The sequence below is a fragment of the Alligator sinensis genome, unplaced genomic scaffold (genome assembly GCF_000455745.1).
Source record: "Alligator sinensis unplaced genomic scaffold, ASM45574v1 scaffold131_1, whole genome shotgun sequence".
Taxonomy (NCBI): Eukaryota; Metazoa; Chordata; order Crocodylia; family Alligatoridae; genus Alligator; species Alligator sinensis.
The window spans coordinates 4,353,913-4,360,868 of NW_005841830.1; the positions used below are offsets into that span (position 1 = coordinate 4,353,913).

General features: G+C 45.7%; 1 long non-coding RNA gene across 1 annotated transcript; it reads right to left on the bottom strand.

Moving 5' to 3' along the window:
* Positions 1-2,388: 2,388 nt before the first annotated feature.
* On the bottom strand, positions 2,389-6,729 carry LOC102388296. Its single transcript, XR_003093848.1, has 3 exons — positions 5,020-6,729; positions 2,735-2,852; positions 2,389-2,528 (listed from the first exon to the last, which is right to left on the bottom strand). It is a non-coding gene; the product is annotated as an uncharacterized LOC102388296 (long non-coding RNA).
* Positions 6,730-6,956: the final 227 nt, after the last annotated feature.

Consider the following 6,956-nt stretch of genomic DNA (forward strand, 5'->3'; position numbering starts at 1 on the left):
TGGTGGTGGGGGGGGGGTGTGGAAGCGTGTGTGTGTGTGTGTGTGTGTGTGTGTAGATATTTGGGGTGTGGCTGGGAATGGTGTTTTGGGGGGGCTGTGTGTGGGGGGAGGGTGGCTGGGTTGTGTGAGGAAGTATAGAGATCTGCGTGTACAGCAGTGCAAAGGGAGAGTGGGTGAATGTGTATGGTGGGGTGTGCATGTGGGACTCACCCTATGAACACACTCTGGCCATGCAGTCTATAAATTTATTAGGGGAGGTCAACGGGAAATAGGGGAAGCGCTGTTTACTAAGGCGCCCCAGGGAGTGACTAGGAATAACGGGTGTAAACTAGTTGAGAGTGGATTTAGGTTAGATATTAGGAAGAAATTTTTCACAGTAAGGGTGGCCAGGATCTGGAATGGGCTTCCAAGAGAGGTGGTGCTATCACCTAGTTTGGAGGTCTTCAAGAGGAGGCTAGATAGTCACCTGGCTGGGGTCATCTGATCTCGGTCCTCTTTCCTGCCAGGGGCAGGGGGTCGGACACGATGATCCATTGTGGTCCCTTCCGACTCTACAATCTATGAATCTGTGAGTCAGGAGCCATGTGGTGCTGGAACGGCGGGCAACTGGCAGGAAAGCAGGGAAATGGCAGCTACAGGTGGGGAGTAGGGGAAGCAAGCGGGCATGTGGGAGCGCAATGATAGCTGGTAGTGGAACCCACAACAGTGTCCTGGGGCCAGTGCTGGCAGGGCCCAGAGTGGGGCAGCAGGAGCACAGGGCCCCTGTCCCCCTCCAGCACAGCTGGTGCCAGACCCTGCACTCCTGCTGCCCCACTGGTGCTGGCCCCAGGACACCAGCGCGGGCCCCACATTCCCGCCCAACTGTCCCTGCACTCCACGCACCCATTTGCTCCTGTTCCCCCATGCCTGTAGCTGCCATTTCCCTGATTTCCTGCCGGCCACTCCAGCACCACATGGCTCCCAGACCGCAGGACTTAGCAGAAGCCAGCCTGGCCCCGAGAACTGGGGTGATCCCCATGGTCCTCCCCTGCCTCCCTCCACCCACTCTTATCTGAGTTTCCGTCTCCAGGGGAGGGAGGCAGGAATAGCCCCAGGGGCCCAGGCCAGAAGCCTCTGCTAAACATGGGGCTTCGGGGTGGGAGGTGGCTGGGGGCAGGGCCAGGCCTGGCCAGCCTTGCTTCTGGGCTGTTGAGTCCTGCTGGCTTCCCCTGGGCCCTACTACCCTGGCTCCTGTCATCTTTGACAGGCAGCCAGGAGGTGATAAATATATTTTTAAAAATTTTCTAGGGGCCCCATGAGCCAGATAGAATGGGCTGGTGAGCCAGATCCAGCCAGCAAGCCATATTTGGCCCATCCCTGCCTTAGTGCCTTTGGTCTTCAGCTATGGTCCTTGACCTTCAGTTTCCCTAGACCCTTGCCCCTCTTCTGGGCTAGTTGAGACCTTTTGGTTTTCTTGGCTCTACTGATGCTTGTCCCTCCTGTGCTTCAGATCTCTGGGCCCCAGGCCCTTTCTTCTCAGCTCTGGCTGGGCTCAAGTGCTGTTCTCATACTCAGTGCTGCTCACCCCAGCTCAGCAGTTATCTTAGGAGCTCTGCTGCCAAGAGCTCCTCTACTTGTGGCACTCAGAACTAGACTCCCTGGGTTTATATTCCTTAAGCCCCACCCCTTTCAGGTCACATGACTTTCTGATTGCCCCCTCCCCCGCCACACCTGCAGGCTGCTTCTCCTTTAGCCTTTCCTTTTAAAGTGACAGGTGCACCAAGTGCCCTGTCACATCGAGTCACATCCAGCCCTGATACTGTAGCCCAATGGTCGGCAGCATATGACCTGTGGGCTGGATCTGGCCAATAAAGCCACTGGATCTGACTTATGGAACTGGGAACTTCTTCTGCCCCATACTGGCCAGGTTGGAAGCACTGGCTAGCTTTGGACCTGAGCCAGGTTGATTTGACCAACTGCTGCAAACACTTGCTGACTGCTGATGTAGCCTACAAACATCAGAAATGAGAAAGACCTAACAGATAGTCTAACCCAGTTGTAGGCAACCCCTGCCATGGGTGCAAGAGTATGGCACATGAAGGCATTTTGCTTGGCATGCACACCTTGGGCAGAGAGCAGGGAAGGGGTCAGTGCTGCGCTGCCATAACAAGGATTGGGCCCCTTGCATCTCCCCCACCATCTGCCCCTGGCACACCAACATCTTACAAGTTAAAGTTGCAAGTGTTTTTGGCACTCTGCTCAAACATATTGCCAACCCCTGACCTAACCACCGTCTTTGTACCAATTTAAAATTATTCCCTCCAGGATATTGTCTAGTTCTCCACCTAAGCTACTGTAGCTCTGAATGTTTCAAATAAAGAGGCATCTACCATTTTCTTTGCAGTCTGGTCCACAAGCGATAGACAGCATATTGCTGTCATGATGGCTTTATGAGAAAGTCTGTAGACCTCTCTTGCTTAAGTTCGTTCCATTATTCTTCCCTATATTATCTTGCAGTATCCTCAATTGTTCTTCTATTCCAGGTATACCTGGTCAGAAATGCAGAAAATTAACTGTGCTACAAAATCTGGTTGAAAAAAACCCAGCAAAAATGTCTATCACATCTTTTAAAAAATTGATCCAATTTTGAAAATTCAAAACATTTTGATCCATTGTATTCTGTCTGGTAGCAGACTAATGTGTCTCTCATACATATGTTTAATAAAGCTTTCCACATTTTCTCTCTTAATCTTACCTGACATCCATCGTTCTAGCTTCACCATACCTGGAGTCAATCAAAACTTGGAAGTTTTAATATTTAGGGAAGTTCCTCAGTTTGAAAACCATGGCTGTATTGAAAAGTTCAAATTTTCCTAAGAAAGGAACATTTAAAAATAAGTATTATAGAAATGACTTTATTAACTGGCTTTGTTTTAACATGAGATATAAATAGTCAAATGGATAAAGCTGAAAGGAAGTTTTCCGAGCCGTCAAGACAAAGCACTTCAATCATTTTTCATCTAATTCCAAGAAAATAGAAGTGTACCTGAAAAAAATCTCAGTTTTGTTGAGCCTGTAGTTTCCTGTGAAAAAAACTCTTCTGTTACAAAATTTGCAACCAGCTTTAACTTTGGAAACCTGCGGTTTGTCAATATTTATCTGGAAATATGGTACCCAGAGTCAAACACAAGGATAATTAAAGTGAGATTGTGCCAAAGCTTTGTAGAAAAGTCCATTACATCAGTGTGTCTCTGTTTATGCAGCTCAAAATTACACTGGCCTGTTCAGCTGTCAAATTACATTGCATAGTCATGCCTAACTTACTGCCAGCTTTCACTTCTAAGTCTCTTTATCATTGTTACTCTTTACCTTACTCCCCTTCCCAGTAAAATAGCTGCATCTTGGATTATTTTTGCCCAGATAAATTAGTGTGCATTTTTTCCCCTCATGCTAATCTAAAGGCCATTGAAGTCAATGGAACATTTCCCCCTGACTTCTGTGGACTTTGGATGATGCCCGAACTCTAGGTTTATATTATACTGATGGTTCTAACTACTAGCGCTTTCTTTCTCTGCCCTCAGCGGTGTTTGAAACACCTTCATTTAGTGCCATATGTGAATGCCATTAATGTGCCATCTATTCTTTCTTCAGTATCATTAACGGTGATGAGAAATAGATGAGATAAACACTGATGCCTGTAGCAACACACTAGAGCTCTTCCCCCTTTTGTGTATTACAAAATCATATTTATTATTATTCTGTGTCACATAAACTGAGACTGGCCTAAATGACTGTAAACAACTCCCATATCTGAACCTATTTCAATCAATTTTGTGAATAAGGTATATAGATAAATCCTGCACAACAATCCAAACCTGAATCTAATGCTTCCCTTGTAATCTTATGTCAATTAAAAAAAAATAAATTAGTCTAGCATTAGTTCTTCAGAGACCTGTGCTATATATTGCTCAAGCTCTGTTACCTCCTATAGGCTTACAGAACTTTTTCTTCTCAGCATTTATTCCCTTCTACTTTACTGGAAAGAGAATCTGTAATTAGTTCTGTAGCATACATAAGAAGGATAGTCCCTAACTGAAAGAGCCTACAAACAAGGGTCTCCTACCTGCTAGTAACTAATAGGAGTATGAATACTTGCTATTGGACAAAGTCCCATGGAAGTTATGGCACCAGGGCTAACAGTCAGCACCATGTCTAGTAGGAGTAGGCCCAAGGATGCTTGCTGAGTACCCTGTAGTCCATACTGACTCCCAGCAGAGTTGGGGCTCAGCACTGTGCAGAACTGGATCCTAAATAATAAACCATTTGAAACATCTTAAAAGCAGTGCTGTGATGACAGCCTAAGCAATTAATTACATTACTTTTAATAGACCCTTCAAATAGTGCTAAGTCAGTGACATCTGCTGCAGTGTGGTAATACCTTCAGGGAAGAATATTTTTAACACTGTGATGCCTCAAAAGGCAGGCAGCAGATAGGCTGAAAATGGCTGTGCAGGGGATAAAGTATCTTTACTGACTGCATGAGCTTTTTTCTGCCTCCTGCTCAGCCAAAAAAATGTCCATTTACCCACTTACTGCCAGCTGACTTAATTAAGAGTTGTTTTCTTCAAAAAATGCAAATGGGAATGATTGAACTGTCTGCCTAAGATGCACTAGGGAAAGCATGAAAGCACAGGGCCAAATTCTCCATGCTCTTATGCAAGACAAGCAGCACTGTTGGCTTCACTGCAGATCTCCCTGTCAGACTGAAACAAGCCAATGGCGAAGCCAGTGCCACGGGCCTGATCCTCAGCTAACGTAAGCTGATATAGCTCAAACAAAGTCAATGGAGCTATGCTGATTTATGCCAGCTGCAGATCAGGTTCCGTACCTTTAAAAGGAACAAGTGAGAAAGACACATCTATATGCTAGCTGAGCTTGCTTTAAACGTCTTTTTTTAAAATTATATTAGCGAAATAATCATGAATTCACCTTTTCTGAATATTTGCTTTCATAAAATAATTTAGCTCATTAGCCACTCACCTTGTAGCAGAGTTGAGTTGCCTTCCTCAAGTCTGTTTGTGCAGAATTCATGAATCGAAGCTGGGCAAATTGAATAGCAGGGAGTTCATTTCAATGGAGATGATCTCATTATCGGGCTAGCTATTCATCTCCTGAGATGGATAGATTATTGCTGGCAGCTGCAGCCCTGCAGATGAGTTCATCTACATACTTGAAGGAATAGAACTCTTTAAAATTTACTTCTTTCGTTTAGTTTTTATGTATGCCTGCATCAGGTCACAGCAAGGGTTGGTGCCTGGATTAAGGACCACGTTTATCCCTGTGCTGACGCCTGTATCTGCATTTCCCCTTATCCAGAAGTTCCGGGGGCTGATGTGACTCTAAGTTGCCCTACTTTGTCCTTGTGCTTTAGTGAGTTTCATGGCACCTGGCAGGGGAGGTGCAGCTCTGTCCAGGCCATTTCTCCTCCAAACTCTATTCCATCTTTAGTGTGTTCTCAGCCAGGAATAGTTGCAGGGACAATGCAGAGCTGGTAGAATTGGCTCTGGCCTGAATGTAAGTGGCAGCCAGGCCTGACACCACTTCCCTGAAACCTGTCTGCTGTCCCTTTCCAGCAGACTTCCTGGTGCAAAGGAGTGATGTGGTAATGCTGCACCAGCTTCCTACAGTTCACCAACCCCAAAAGGACTTCAGAAATGCAGATTGAGAGCAAAAGCCAGAGGGCATTTTTCATTTAAAGATGTTGCCATTTTGATAAGGTCTCTAAAAACCAGGAGTGGAGGAAGGGAGGACTGGTCAATGGAGTCCTGGACATCTGCAGTGCACGTCACTCTGACAATACAGAACTGACAAGTGTTTCAGTTACTGGAAAGTCTTCTGTTGATTTTTCAAGATTTGGAAAGCTCATTCATTCTCATGGACCCCATGCAAATGGGGCAAATGAGTGTAGAATGCAGGGGCTTCTCCTCTGTAAATGATTGTTTCAGTGCTGTTGTTCATTTATTTGGCTTCCTGTCTATTAATCACACAATCTTCCTTTGTATAATTCATTGATTCTCAACGAGGATGCTAAATAGGAAACCACAGTGTTAAAAACATTCTGACTTCATATAATTTTTTTGAGTTCTTCATAACAGAAAAACTATTTTTGTTCTGTAGTCAAAAAACTAAGAGCTAACATTTTCCCAGGGGTGCCTCAAGCCTAATGAGGGGTCTTTTGCATATAATGAGGAGTGCCTCAAGCTTAAAAATGTTGAGAGCCACTGATAAAATTTGTGCCTAGTTTTCAGAGATGTGGAACACCCACCGTTTCTACTGACCATCACAGTGTTCATCCTTTCTGAAAAATCAGTCCTCTTGTGTCCTGTAATGTGATTCAGATAGAGCCAACCTCCAAAATTTAAACCTGAGGCCAAATCTGGGTCATGCTGACCCTGCTGCAACAAAGCACTCAAGCATATGATCAGGCAGTGGGACTTCTCACTTATATAACTATGACTTAAATGAGACTTTTCCCATGCTTAAAGTGCAGCATGTGCCTATAACTAGAGATCTACTTAAAGCACGCAGAAGAGTAGTAAAAATTGCAGGCTGCTCATGACACCTAGTGCCATTTTCATGGTCTTTTCACGACAAGTCCCTTCCCCCACAACTGATTGGCCGAGGGGCCCCAACAGCCTGCCTCTTGCTCCTAATTGGCAGAGAGGGGTGCCCTTCATGCAGCCCTGCCCCTTGGCACTGATTGGCAGAGAAGGGCAGGGCCTCACAAAAATGAGGGCCTCACAAAAGCACGTGCCTATAGCTAGGGATCTACTTAAAGCATGCAGAAGAGAAGTAAAGCAGAGCAGCCCTCTTAGCCAATCAGTGGTGGATAGAGGAGGAATAGTTACCATCTTGGTTGCTCTCTTTTGTGCTGGCAGCCACTGGCTAAGCCGCGACCACCCCCTCCCCACCCCCAC